Below are 14,806 nucleotides of genomic sequence, written 5' to 3'. Positions count from 1 at the left end.
GATCCGTGAATAGGGGTGATGCAGGAAGAGCTTGAATGGATCTGCTGGATCTTACTGTAGGATATTTGTAGTGTCTGAGATCAGTGCAGGATAAACACAGGAAGGTGATCGTGAATCTCTGGAAACCCACTTCACGGACGCTGCAGAGAAGATATAAACAGGACGTTAGAATAAGGTGAAAACCACTTGAAGGCAATATCTGGAACCAGACAACGAGCTCAAGGAACCAGTGAGTCACAGGTATCGAAAGACGAGACCGGACGCTGAGTGAAGGTTGACTGAGGCTTATGAACAGCGTGCATCAAGGTGAGTGGTGATGAAGAGCAGGTGGGAGAGATTAGAATTCAGGGGATGACGAGCGGGGCCAGGTGCGCTGAGTTGAGATTGATGGAGTGGTGTCATTGATGATTGACTCCGTGACAGTACCCCCTCCTCCACGGCCAGCTCCTGAGGGCCGTAGACCCCGACGACGAGGGCGACCCCGCGGACGAGGTCCTGGACGATCCGGATGATCCCGGTGGAAGTCTTGAAGGAGAGTGGGATCCAAGATGTCATCCCGATGAACCCAGCTGCGTTCCTCCGGTCCAAACCCCTCCCAGTCCACGAGGTACTGAAGCTGGCCCCCCCGACGACGGGAGTCTAAGAGGGTGTGAACCTGGTATACCGTATCCTCTGCGGGGTCCACTGGAGAAGGAGGGGGTGTTTCGTCGGCGCTCGATTCTGTGGGCCGAGATGAGAGGGGTGTGATGTAAGGTTTTAACAAGGAGACATGGAAGGTGGGAGCTATCCTGTAGTGACGAGGAAGTGCTAGGCGGTAGGATACCTGGTTGATCTGCCTCTCAATCGCAAATGGCCCGATGTACCTGGGACTCAGCTTACGTGAGGGCAGCCGGAGGCGTATGTCCCGGGTAGAGAGCCACACCAACTGGCCTGGAGTGTAGAGAGGAGTGGCCCTGCGACGGATATCGGCCTGAAATTGATACCTCCGAACTGCCCCTTGTAGATGGACATGGGCTGAATCCCAGACCCTCTCACTCTCCACGAACCAATGCTGAACTGCTGGGACGTCCGATGGTTCCCCAGACCAGGGGAACAGTGGGGGTTGGTAGCCTAGGACGCACTGGAAAGGTGTTAGACCCGTGGAGGACTGACGGAGGGAGTTTTGAGCATACTCTGCCCATGGTAGGTACCTGTTCCAGTGGTCCTGTGTATCGTGACAATAGGTCCGCAGGTACCTCCCGATCTCTTGAATCTTACGTTCCGTCTGACCGTTAGACTGAGGATGGTACCCCGACGTCAAACTCACCGACACTCCCAATAACTTAAAGAAGGACTTCCAGACGTGAGATATGAATTGGGGTCCTCGATCAGAGACCAGGTCTTCTGGAATGCCGAAGTGGCGAAATATTTCTGTGAACAGGAGTTCGGCGGTTTTGAATGCTGTGGGAAGTTTGGAAAGTGCTAGTAGTTTGCAGGATTTTGAGAATCTGTCAACGACGACGAGTATGCAGGTCTTGTCATCAGAGGAGGGTAGATCAGTTATGAAATCGACAGCGATGTGTGACCACGGTCGATTCGGTATGGGGAGAGGCATCAGTTTGCCCTCAGGTAGACGCCGGGGTACCTTGGCCATGGCGCAGGCGCTGCACCCTTGTACGTACCGTGAGACATCCTGGAACATCCTGGGCCACCAGTAGCGTTCTTGGAGCAGTGTCAGGGTCTGATGGCTACCTGGGTGTCCAGATCCCGGAGAAGTATGCACTGAATCCATAAGGGGTATCCGGAGTTCGGATGGAATGAAGATCTTACCCTCGGGACCCCCTGGTGGAGCAGGTTCAGCCAGGGTTGCCTCAGCGATGAGGTCATCAAGGTTCCAGAGAATGGGACTCATTATCAGGGCTGAGGGGAGGATGGTTTCGGTGCTTTTCGGAGAGGTTTCAGGTTGGAACAAACGAGACAGTGCGTCAGCTTTGAGGTTCTTGGTTCCAGGGCGATAGGTTACAGAGAAATTGAAACGAGTGAAGAACAATGCCCACCGGGCTTGGCATGGATTCAACCTCTTGGCGTCTCGAAGGTATTCTAGGTTGCGATGGTCTGTGATAACTTGGAATGGATGGTTTGCTCCTTCCAGCCAATGTCTCCACTCTTCTAAAGCCAGCTTGATGGCCAACAACTCCCGATTGCCCACATCATAATTTTGTTCCGCCGATGTTAACTTACGTGAAAAGAAGGCGCACGGTTGGAGTTGAAGAGGAGTCCCCTGCCGCTGGGACAGTACAGCTCCAACACCGTTGGAAGAGGCGTCGACTTCCACGATGAATGGTTTATCTGGATTCGGATGGCAGAGCATGGGAGCGGAACAGAAGGCTTTCTTTAGACTCTCGAAGGCTGCGGTGGCTTCCGAAGACCAGGTTAGATGTTTGACCTCCTTCCGTACCATGGATGATACAGGAGCACAGGTTTTGCTATAGTCTTTGATAAACCGACGATAAAAGTTAGCAAAGCCAAGGAACCTCTGCAGCTCCTTCAAAGTCTGAGGTCTGGGCCAGTTGAGAACCGCTTTCACCTTGGTTTGATCCATGGAGATACCCTCTGGACGAATGACGTAACCCAGGAAGTGAATGGTTGTTTGATGGAATTCGCATTTCTCGAGTTTTAAATATAACTGGTGCTCACGAAGACGTTTCAGGACTTGCTGTACGTGACTTATGTGCTCCTCGAGACTGGTGGAGTAGATGAGGATGTCATCAATGTAGATTATGACGAACCGGTTAAGGAAGTCCCGGAAGATTTCGTTCATGAAACCCTGGAAAACGGACGGTGAGTTGGATAGCCCGAAAGGCATGACCCGGTATTCATAGTGGCCTGCGGGGGTAATGAACGCCGTCTTCCACTCATCTCCCTTGCGCACGCGGACCAGGTTATAGGCGCTCCGTAGATCGAGCTTCGTGAAGATTACCGCAGATCGTAGTTGTTCAAGAGCAGCGGGTACCAACGGCAGTGGATATCTGTATTTGATCGTGGATGCATTCAGGACCCGGTAGTCGATACACGGACGAAGACCACCATCCTTCTTTCCGACGAAGAAGAAGCTAGACGCGGCTGGGGACGTAGATGATTGGATATATCCCTGTCGTAAAGCCTCCTCCACATATTCCTCCATGGCTTTATGCTCTGGAATGGACAAGGGATAAACCTTCCCCCGCGGTAGAGTAGCTCCAGGCAATAATTCAATAGCGCAATCCCAAGGTCGGTGAGGCGGAAGTGTGGTGGCCATTTGTTTACTGAACACGTCCTGGAATGCCTGGTATTCAGATGGGATGTTCGTAATAGAATCAGTGACTGGACTTTCAACAGAGGTGGATCCCAGGAACACTGGGGTTGTGGGTTTAGACAGATTCCTCTTAACTGACTGAAGGCAGCTATCTTTACAGTATTCGCTCCATTGACATACCTCACCGGTGTTCCAACAGATGACAGGTGAATGCTGATCGAGCCATGGGCGTCCCAGAACGAGGTCTGCAGTCGAGTCCTCCAAGACATAAAACGAACACTCCTCACCATGTAAATAGCCCACTGACAGATGTACCACTGGACTGTAATGCTGTATGCTTCCTCTCCCCAGTGGTTTGCCCAGAATGGAAAGGATGCTCAACGGGCGAGTTAAACGTCGACGGCGGGCTTGAAGGCGGTTGAGCAATGATGCAGAGATGAAATTCCCCGCCGCGCCAGAGTCTATAAGGGCTTTTGCTGGAACAGAGTTTTCACGATACTTAAGAATTACAGGGGTTAGAGCCAAATTATGGACTGTACAGGGAAGATCAATTGTACTCACCGCCGAGCGCCTGGGGCGAATAGGACAGTCCATGCGATAATGATCGGCAGCTCCGCAGTAGAGGCACAGATTATTGCTGCGACGGCGAGTACGCTCAGTGGGGGTTAGATGTCCTGCACTGATCTCCATAGGCTCAGGTGCTGGGAAGTTTACGGACGGGGAGTGTGGAGAAGAGAATTCAGTGACTGATCTCAGGCTACTGGCCGAAGAGGATCGCGGAGGAAAAGTTGTGGATGCACTGAGACAAGCAGCGCGATTTTGATCAATAAGGATTGATCGCTGGATTAGTTTCTCAATCCCAATTGCGTCATCATAAATTGAGAGCTGCAGGCAGATGTCTGGATTCAATCCCCGTCGATAGGCGGCCATTAAAGCAACTTCATTCCATCCACTGTTAGCGGCGATAGTGCGGAACTGCAAGGCATAGTCAGACACCGTAGAACGGCCCTGACGCAAGCGTAGCAGCTGAGCGTGGACGGAAACAGCATTCGAGGTTTGTGCGAAGACAACTTGAAAATGTTCCACAAAGCCACTCAGCGATTGCAGAGCATGTGCATTGGAATTCCATAAAGCTTGTGCCCAACTCAATGCCCGACCCGTGAGTAAAGAAATGATAAAGGATATCTTGGCTCTTTCAGAAATGAATTGGTGGGCGTGGATCTCCATGTAAAGTCGACACTGCAAGAGGAATCCACTGCACTCTTCCTCTCCCGAATATGATGAGGGTCGGGCCATGGGGCTACTGGAGGCGGGTCTGAGACTCTGTAGTGTGCGACTGAGTTCAGCGAGGGTTTCTTGAAGTGTAGTTGGTGGAGTGGATGATGCAGCGGCAATAGCGGAGAGAGGTGAATGTACCGTGGCAGTCGATGCGGTGGCACCCTGAGCGGTCTCTGTACCGGGAAGCGGGGCATCATGAGCCGATGAAGCTTGCATGGTGTGGTCCGGTCTTCTGTCACGCTTGTACTGAGGGACGAAGACACAAAGGTAGAGTGACAATGTTTATTTAACAGACATAAGCAACTTCACAATACTTGAGGGCTCGTGATGTCACAGGGAAATCCAAAGTCCCAGGGGATCCGTGAATAGGGGTGATGCAGGAAGAGCTTGAATGGATCTGCTGGATCTTACTGTAGGATATTTGTAGTGTCTGAGATCAGTGCAGGATAAACACAGGAAGGTGATCGTGAATCTCTGGAAACCCACTTCACGGACGCTGCAGAGAAGATATAAACAGGACGTTAGAATAAGGTGAAAACCACTTGAAGGCAATATCTGGAACCAGACAACGAGCTCAAGGAACCAGTGAGTCACAGGTATCGAAAGACGAGACCGGACGCTGAGTGAAGGTTGACTGAGGCTTATGAACAGCGTGCATCAAGGTGAGTGGTGATGAAGAGCAGGTGGGAGAGATTAGAATTCAGGGGATGACGAGCGGGGCCAGGTGCGCTGAGTTGAGATTGATGGAGTGGTGTCATTGATGATTGACTCCGTGACAGTATGGGAGATCCAAAGCCATCAATATGCAGTTTATCATTCGCATCATTCGCATTAAGCCATGTCTCAGTAAATGCCAGAATAGATGCAGTCCGATATTCATACATATAATTGACATTGGCTTGCAGTTCGTCAGTTTTATTGCGTAAAGAGCGCACATTGGCTAATATAATAGAGGGAAGTGCGCGATATTTATTTTTTTCCCTTTTGAGTCTAGCTCTAATTCCACCCTTCTTTCCTCGCTTTCCTCGCTTTGTTACCTTCCTCCTGTATGTGGTATCTTTATCGTTCTGATGTTCAGTCTGTATCTCATCTGGAAGCCATACAGGAGACGCAGCTTCATGGGAGTAAAAATGTTGCATTTGCAAGAGAAAGTGCCTCGAGTATGTAATCCGCTGTCCGTTCGGAGTGCATAATCCGTATGTGAAACAGGAGAAGAAATCCAGGTAGCATACCAGGAGTGCCGTTAAACGCAGGAGAGTTGCAATATCCATTCCTCTGTTGTTGGCTTTGTGAGCTATCCCGTGTTGGTTAGCTCAATCCGCTATTGCAAGTAGCCTCCTCAGCTATCAGATAGGCATGGAAAAACTCGGCTTGGGGTAGCTATCTTAAAATCTCAAATTGTCCACACTTCACGGGTGATGATAAACTGTAACTGTTACACTACAATCCCACTTGTGAAAAAAGGACATAAAAACAAAAAACAAACATAAACGCATAAACAAACAAATGCTACTCTCTGTGCTGTCAGGTCGCCACACGAGCAGCGCCCCCTTTACAAGTAACAAGTAACAGAAACAGAAGCAACTCAACACATTACAATATCATAGAGTACAATGAACAAAATCTTCAGGTTTGTTGTAACAAAAACCTATTCAATACACATTCACACCCATCACCATGATTAAATACTAATTGATCATTTAGCAATGCTCAAATTAAAATCAACTCAACTTTAACATCTTTGTCTATTGTTGTGAAAACGGTGTGTATGTCGCTCCACTGAAAATATAGACTCATTTTGCAGCATTCTGATGAGTATGAACGTGACTGTCCTATTCCAGAGTCAGACTCATTGCAGCTTTGACACGTACCACACATCGGGTGTTGTGCCATCCCCAGTGTGTGTGTGTGTGTGTGTGTGCCCCTTGTCAAACACAAATCTTCCTACACGATCATCAGACATCAGAAAGTCCTGGTTCGCAAAATCTTCATCTTCATGTAGAAACTTTGTCAAACAAATTTTCAGCCGTGGATAGTGAAGGTCTTCATCTGTTTAAGCTTGTTAACTGTTTAGTCCTGTTCATCTGTTGCTGTTCTTGTCGGTGTTACACACATCACTCTAGATGTTTCAGGAGTTTTTGGAGTAGCCATTGTAACACTAGAGTTTCAATTACTATCCTAAATCTTATTTAAATACCAAATTCAGGAGGCTGGGTTGTAGGTGTGAAACATCCAAGGATGTAATGCTCTAAGGATGTGACACCTTCAGTAATCATAAAATATCACACTTAGTGGGATTAACTTTTTTTTTTTTTTTTTTAAACAAACAAAAGTGATAACGTAATTTGTTGGTGTACACTAATGACCTGTATTTTGTTTTACACCATAGATTCAGATGGTCTCTGATAGAAAGATGTCTTCATACCTTTGTTTTACAGTGTTTTTAAAAACACTACATAGATGTTTTATTAGATTAAATATTTAGGAGTTCCTTGTGCCGCATTCTATATCCACACCCCACCCTAAAATTCATGGGAGCACTGTCTTATTTGATCAAAGAGAAGCCGAGAACACCTAGAGCTCGCTAAATTTACAGCAGATTAGTGGAAACAGTTGTTTTTCAAAAGTTGTTTTGCTAAAGTGTATGGAAAAGAGGCACACACGCATTCACATGGTTAAAAGTTTCTAAAACAGTTTCAGGAAAAGTGCAAACAAAATCAAAGTAGCATGAAAATACAATTAAAAAAAAACTGTTCTCCAAACTGTTACATGCTACAATGAAACTTTGAAACAAGGGAACTTTGGAACAATGAAATACACAACAATGAAAACGTTGGGATTTGTGTGAAATTTGATGAGGCCAAGAACACTAGCACTGTTAAACATGCGTGACAATAACTGTTCCAATTCAACTCTGATGTTACTGAGCTTGTCTCACATATAACTGTAAATTATCACAGTAATAAACAGTTCACTTGCATTTTCTAGCTAACTATTGAAATGTACGATATACTAAAACATTTTGTTATTCTGATGATGTGAACAAAAACTGCATGTTTTTATAAAAAAAAAAAAAAGGAGAACAAAATATTAAGAAATTAAACACACCGTCTGTTTTCCGGATCAAACCTAAAAGACAGACGCCTAAAACACTGTTGTCAAAGTATTGGTGTGGACAGAAACATCTCCCCTTTCACCTAAAATTACTACTTATCAACTGTAATTAATTTACTTCATAGTTGTTTAGAGACATACACAAAATAACTATGCATCTATGGCTGTGCGGTGAAATGCAGAGTTTTAAGTGTAATAGTTTGAAAAGTTTTTCATACAAGAATTGTAATGGTTGAATAGGTGACAGAAAAACGGCATAACTCACTTTTCATGTTGGGTCGCTATGTCTTGTGATCCCAATGCGTAGATAGACCAGAAAGATGTCCTAAAAGTAATTTCATTTGTTTAGTCTCAAGCAGTGTCATGTAGAAGGACTGACATTTAAAGGATTAGTTCACTTTTAAAATGAAAATTCTGTCATCATATACTCACCCTTAAGTTGTTTCAAACCTGTATGAATTTCTTTCCTCTGCTGAACACAAAGGAAGATATTTAGAAGCTTACCAAATGCATATTTGCACCTTACCAAATGCATTTCGATATTTTTCCTGTGTTGCCATTTATGTGTCATAACTGAGTAGGACTGGTTACCATGTTAATGTGTATTAATCAAACTCTAAATCTGTGTATCTCTTATGTAACTTTGTTATCATATAATCTTAATCGGAAGTGTTTGATGTCTCTGGAATTCTCTAAATCTAACGGAGTTGAATCTCGATAATAGACTGCAATGGTATGATTATTTCGATATGAATTCTTTCCAGTCATAGAAATGACTAGTCCTGGAGCTCTGTCATAAATCTACACAGCCACGCTCTTCTGACCAGACAAAGAGAGTTTCCCGCTTTCGAATCACTGAAGGTGATTGGCTGCTCGCGCCAAACGAAGGTGGAGCTATACATTCTTTAAAAGCCAAAATCGCTTTCTGCTCTCGTTCCCTGCTCTTCCTGCCGTCGTCAGCATGTGAAATCTTTGGTCAGGGACTCCCTCCAGGAGCTCCCTCCCTTTTTATTTTCTTTATAAAGTTTCTTTTGTTTCATTTTCAAATTCTCCTTGGTTCATTTCCACCTAAGAGTCGAACGAACGAAGCCTGAATTCCTTCAGTAACATATCACTTCCACAAGAGGCCTTCTTCAAAACTCGCGCCCTGTCCGAGGAGACACGAGCGCGCGCACTCTGCTCCGAGAACACGCGCAGGCTGGACACAGCTCGTGCACACAAACGAACTTTGCAAGTATTATTAACTCCAACGAGTTTAATGTTTTAAGGTTTGTTTCGTTGTTGGCTCTCTCAAAGGTCTGTGATTTCGTTATTCTATGACCATTCTCTCTTTCTCTCATTCTCTCTCTACAACCTCAGCGCGTGCTTCGGCGCGCGCCCCCCCCCCATTCTCTATCTCTCTCTCTCCCTCTCTCCCTGTCCAGCATTCGAATCGAGCGCGCGCCCCTGCCCTCGCTCTTATTCGCTCTCTCTTATTCTCTCTTACGCACGACCAAAACCTCCGTAAAGCACTTCCCGTGCGTGCAAGGTGTGCGTTTCGGCTCTAAATAGCACCAGCCTAAATCAGAGCTCTCTCTCTCTCTCTCTCTCTCTCTCTCTCTCTCTCTCTCTCTCCAACTCTCACTCTCTCATCATCTGTTACCCGTTTTGTCTTGTTTGTTAACTGTAAGTAAATGTACATAGACATATAAAACGTGTACCTTGTGTAGTAGCCTATATTCTGTAGTTGTTCATTTATTAAAACCATATATTATGACTGTTTCTGACTGTTGAAAGTTAATAAATACGAGTCAATGAGGTTCACGACCCGAGCTACCGCGCTCAATATTTACTACATTAAGTAGCTTTAATTTTATAAACACAAGGAAATGAATGTTCACGGCCGGAAGTTAATATTTCTTGGAGTTTATAAGAAAGGATAACTTTATTGAGAAATTGATAGTTTAATCTTACGGTCGTTGCTGGACAACACCGATTTGATGATTACATAATTTCCCTTAAAGATTATCTCATAATCTATCTGAAATAAGACTATTGATGTATGAATGAGGAATTATAATTCGTTGTGATTGATTATTCATATATTCATATAGTCTATCTTCAATTTCGATAATTTAATGTAACTGTAATATGCAATATATTAATCATATTCATGATTAGTTATTAAAATTCCCTATAGATCATTTGAGCTAATTCATTCAGAGTCCGAGGCATATACTTTACAGTTTGGTGGAGAATTTTATGGCAATCTCAAACTTCGTTTATGAGCAATTTTCAGTTTCAGTCTGTTTATATGGTTATTAATAATTTTTGTGCACATGTGTTATGAAATTGTGAGATAAGTCGCAAACGCGAACTCACTCCTAACTGACCAGGCAAAAAGCCTAAGTCAGTAACGTTACACTTTAACAAGTCGTTAAAATATGCCTAGACAATTTTAGCACTGTTAAACGCAATGTACACTGCAGTAGCGTATTTAATATTACTAATGTCCTGTTTAGAGATAAATAAATATCTCTGCAGTCGATACATTTCTAATATTTGTTGAAATCGCTGTGAACGAATAATTCTCACGTGCGTATTACCGGTATTAATAAATATGTTTCTAAGCGAGATTCCTTCCAAACATATTAGGCCTTGCATGCAAATGTCGTTATTGAATTCGTGGTTAACCCAGTGATATTCAGCAAAACGATAAACTCCTGGTTAAACGTTGACTTAGCTAATCAATCGAAAAAATAATACATTTAAACCTCAAGTGCTATGTTAAATGTTTATGGGAGTCTAGCAACAGACGAAAAGTCCTGTTGCCCACAATTGTGTGTTTGCAGTGAAGAAACCCTGCTTCACGCTCTTGTGCAATAGCACCCAAAGATCCGCAGATCTTTGTTCCTTTGTGATTTTTATTGCAAAAAATCAGCGCGTGACCGAGAGTCACATTTAAAATTGGTTGTAATTCCACGGACTAAACACCAGAGGTCCTTTAGGTGTTCAAGTCTCAAAATACGCGCCCCAACGACGTCACCCTGCGTGAGCACCGCCTCCCACTGACGTCAGCCTGCATGTGCGCAACTACGCCATCTCGTGGCCGTTTCAGATAATGCTCTCGTACTGCTAAATTCCAAATTCAAGTGTCATAATGAATGGTGAATTAGCTTGTCTAAAATTCTAAATAATTATTGGCAGTTACAGCTTTGTTCGTGCGAATATTATTTTGTGTTAGACAATTTTCCTGCTTGTGACTGATACATTTACTTTGAGTTTGGTTCAAACAAGAGTTGAAGTAAAACTTATATTAAATCCCAGCCCAGCCAGTGAGAGCCCAGTTAGAGGGAAGTCCGCCACCCAGTGGCCGCCTCCCGCTAAAGTGGTTCATTCAACTCGCTTTTCTGTTTCCAATTCTGTGTGAATTGCTTTATTTCTGTTTTCTCGTCTGATTATTTTATAATAATTACTGATACTTTAAATGCATCTTAATTATTGTACAATATCATTCTGAGTTCTCAATTCCCTTACTCGCTTATCTAAATTCGAGTTAAACCAGATTTAAATTTTGGATTTAAATTGTGTTTGGCTGTCAGCCACTGTCATCCACTAGAAGGAAACAGCGCCACCGCGTGGCCTTGTGGATACTAAGTCGGTGCCACTCTTTTCCTCCCTTCACTCTTTTGAAGTGTGTACTTATTTCGTATTTCCCTTCTGATTATTTCATAATAATTACTGATACTTCAATGTCAAGTCAAGTCAAGTCATCTTTATTTATATAGCACTTTTTACAATACAGATTGTATCAAAGCAGCTTCACAGTGATAACATGAAAATAATACAAAAAAAACAATTTCATCATCATCCACCTTTAAGGCAGATCTATAATATTGTTGAATATTAAATGTCCCCAACTAAGCAAGCCAGAAGGTAAGGCAACAGCGGCAAGGAACCAAAACTCCATCAGGTGACAGAATGGAGAAAAAAACCTTGGGAGAACCCAGGCTCAGTCGGGGGCCAGTTCTCCTCTGGCCAATGAGTGAACAGTGTATGAAGTTCAGAATGAATCAGAGTATTTGTCCAGTTCCGGTTGGTTGAAGTCGGAGTGGAGAGGAGGAGAGACTGGTTGACACTTCAGGTCAGCGGCGTCGTCGTCGTGTCCTGGCGCTGGTCCTTCATCAGATCTGGATACGGCCTGGTTCCGGTGGACAGCAGTAAACCTCGGGATAGACAGAGAGACTAATATTAGCGTAGACGCCATCCTTATTATGATGTACCAAGTACATCAGGATTTACGGGAAGTGTTCCCGGTCCCGGCTGTTCTAAACTATGCAGCCTAATTATATAAGTCTATAATGTGTTATGTGTATGCTAGGCCGAAGAGATGTGTTTTTAGTCTAGATTTGAACTGACAGAGTGTGTCTGCTTCCCGGACAATGGTAGGAAGACTGTTCCAAAGTTTTGGTGCTAAGTAGGAAAAGGATCTACCGCCAGCAGTCGATTTTGATATTCTAGGTATTATTAACTGGCCGGAATTTTGAGATCGCAGTAGACGTGAAGGACTATAATAAGTTAAGAGCTCGCTCAAGTACTGCGGAGCTAAACCATTTAGTGCTTTGTAAGTGATCAGCAATATTTTAAAATGTATACGATGTTTAATAGGCAGCCAATGCAGTGTTGACAGAACGGGGCTAATATGGGCATACTTCCTGGTTCTGGTAAGAACTCGAGCTGCTGCGTTTTGAACTAGCTGTAGTTTGTTTATTAAGCGTGCAGGGCAGCCACCCAGTAGAGCATTACAATAATCTAGCCTTGAGGTCATAAACGCATGAACTAATTGTTCTGCATTATTCATTGAGAGCATATGACGTAATTTAGATATATTTTTAAGATGGAAGAAAGCGGTTTTACAGATACTAGACACATGACTTTCAAATGAAAGATTGGTATCAAAGAGCACACCCAGGTTCCTAACCGACGACGAAGACTTAACAGAGCAGCCATCAAGTGTTAGACAGTACTCTAGGTTATTACGTGTGGAAGTTTTTTGTCCAATAATTAGTGTTGTCACTTTAATGTTATCTGGATTATTATAAAATATTACCCTGATTTTTACATTTCTGCACAGGCTTATTTAAATTTGAATTTAAACCAGTTTGAATTTAATTTGAATGAGTTTGTCTGTTCAAACAGGTTGACCGCTGAGAGGAGGTACGCCCCTTTTGTGGGACAGACCCACTACTGCGGCCTGTCTCTTCTTCTGGGGTCATCCTGTCTTTTCATTATTTTTATTTATTTTATTTTTTTTATTATTAATTTTTTTTTTTCCAAAAAAATAAAATTATTATTACTTTTTATTCCTAATTTTCTTATCTCTCTTTTAGGTTAGGTTATTCTGATAATCACCAACATTATCATAATTCCCTTTTTGTTTTATCATTTTTTCAAAGCCTTTGCCTCTATTTCTACATACCTGATTACTAAATTTGGTTTAAACAAGAAAGCCTTAATTGACTTTAACTTTCACCTGTTTACCCCTCTTTGTGTATCCATATGTAGTTCTCCCTAGGGCGCTGTGGTGATTTGACAGTCATCTCTGGTTGGTTTCCAGCGAGCGGGGTCACCTGGCCGTCACGACCGACACCGGCCGTGCGTGAGTCTCGGACTCTGTCTCTTACCATTGGGGCGGCACGCAACTGCTACATCAGCAATTTAGCACTCCAAGGGTAAAGTCAACCACGCCAGCTGACACACAAGGCAATTTCGGGACAATTACCTGAACCAGGGCCTGCTGCAGGGGCAGGGTTCCGGGGAAAACCCAATTTTGTCGTGCTGTCTGGCGGTTGACACCTTGGCGTTGCCAGGTTGTGTTTAAGGTCGCAAGTTGTTTGAGAAGGTCGCACCGTGCTACACAGAGTAACAGAGGGCCCGGGTCCACTGCGGTCGAGTGTTTGGGACCGTCAAGAAGGTTGACCGCGCCGCCGGCTCCCACCTGAGTGACCTCATTTCACCCCAGGCAAACTAAATAAGGTAAAACCCATACACTTAGTATAAGCCACAGAATATTAGATATTCCCCGGTCGTGTAAGTGTTTGGCCCATCTCCTGTTCTCCAAGCCTCACTATCTTCCCAGGTTTTCTACCCCGATAGCCCCCACTCACCTGTAGGCCCTATCGTAAACTCTGGCAGTGGTAATAGGCTTAGGCCTCCTTATTCTCTCTAACACATACCGTGTTACTATTGTTTGATCTTATTTCACTTTGATCTGTTCTATCCTTTGTTCTGTTGTGATTTGTTTCTTTCATTTCACCTAGAAACAGTAACCTGAGAGAGCCATCAAGGAAGCTAAGCAGTAGAGTGACCACCAGCAGCCGGGGCCACCACGTGACCCGCCAGGCTACTGCTCGTCACAACCTCTAGTGCAGGTCCTCAGACGACCCAAGTTAATTGGCTCCGCGAACTGTCTAACTGTTGGCATCAGTTAGCCCCAAAATTCTCATAAACGGCATAGCCGTATGATCATAGCTCGTTAACCTTAAAACGAACTTGCATTGGTCTCTTTGTGTGTGTGTTCTGTGTTCTCTCTCGCCTACAGTGTGCCAAGGTCACGGCCGTCCACTATGGCTGCCCAGTGGGACGAACTCGAGTCGTGGTTGAGAGCCATGACGACCGACTTTCTGCCCGGAGACGCCGCTGACACAGAGCCCCTGAGCAGAGAACAGCTGGACACCGACCTGGTCGAACTGATGACCCACGATCCGACACAGAGCTACAACTACAAGGACTGGGCCAAGATCGTCGGAAGCCTCGCACACAAACTCGTCGCCCAGGCACGGCTCAGCGAAAGGAGCCACATCAACCTGGAGCAGGAAGCAGCAGCGCTAAAGCTTCAAGCAGAGGAGGCCCGGAGGAACCAGGCCCACACCCAAAGTCATCTAGACCAGCTTCTTCTCCAGACCGAGAAAGAGGACGCCACAGATCCAGAGCTACAGAAAGAAGTAGAAAGACTTCGAAAGGCCCTGCAAGATCTTCGCCTCGACACAGACCAAAGAGAACAGTCGGAGAAAGACTCCAACAAAGTGACGCTCTCCTCGAGAGAGCAAAGACTGAACTAAGAGACAAAAACGCTAAAGCCACAGCCTGTGAAAAACACTT

Source organism: Phoxinus phoxinus, assembly GCF_949152265.1.
Source record: "Phoxinus phoxinus genome assembly, chromosome: 8".
Classification (NCBI taxonomy): domain Eukaryota; kingdom Metazoa; phylum Chordata; class Actinopteri; order Cypriniformes; family Leuciscidae; genus Phoxinus; species Phoxinus phoxinus.
The sequence above is the reverse complement of the archived record's forward strand: the minus strand, read 5'-3'. Positions refer to the sequence as shown.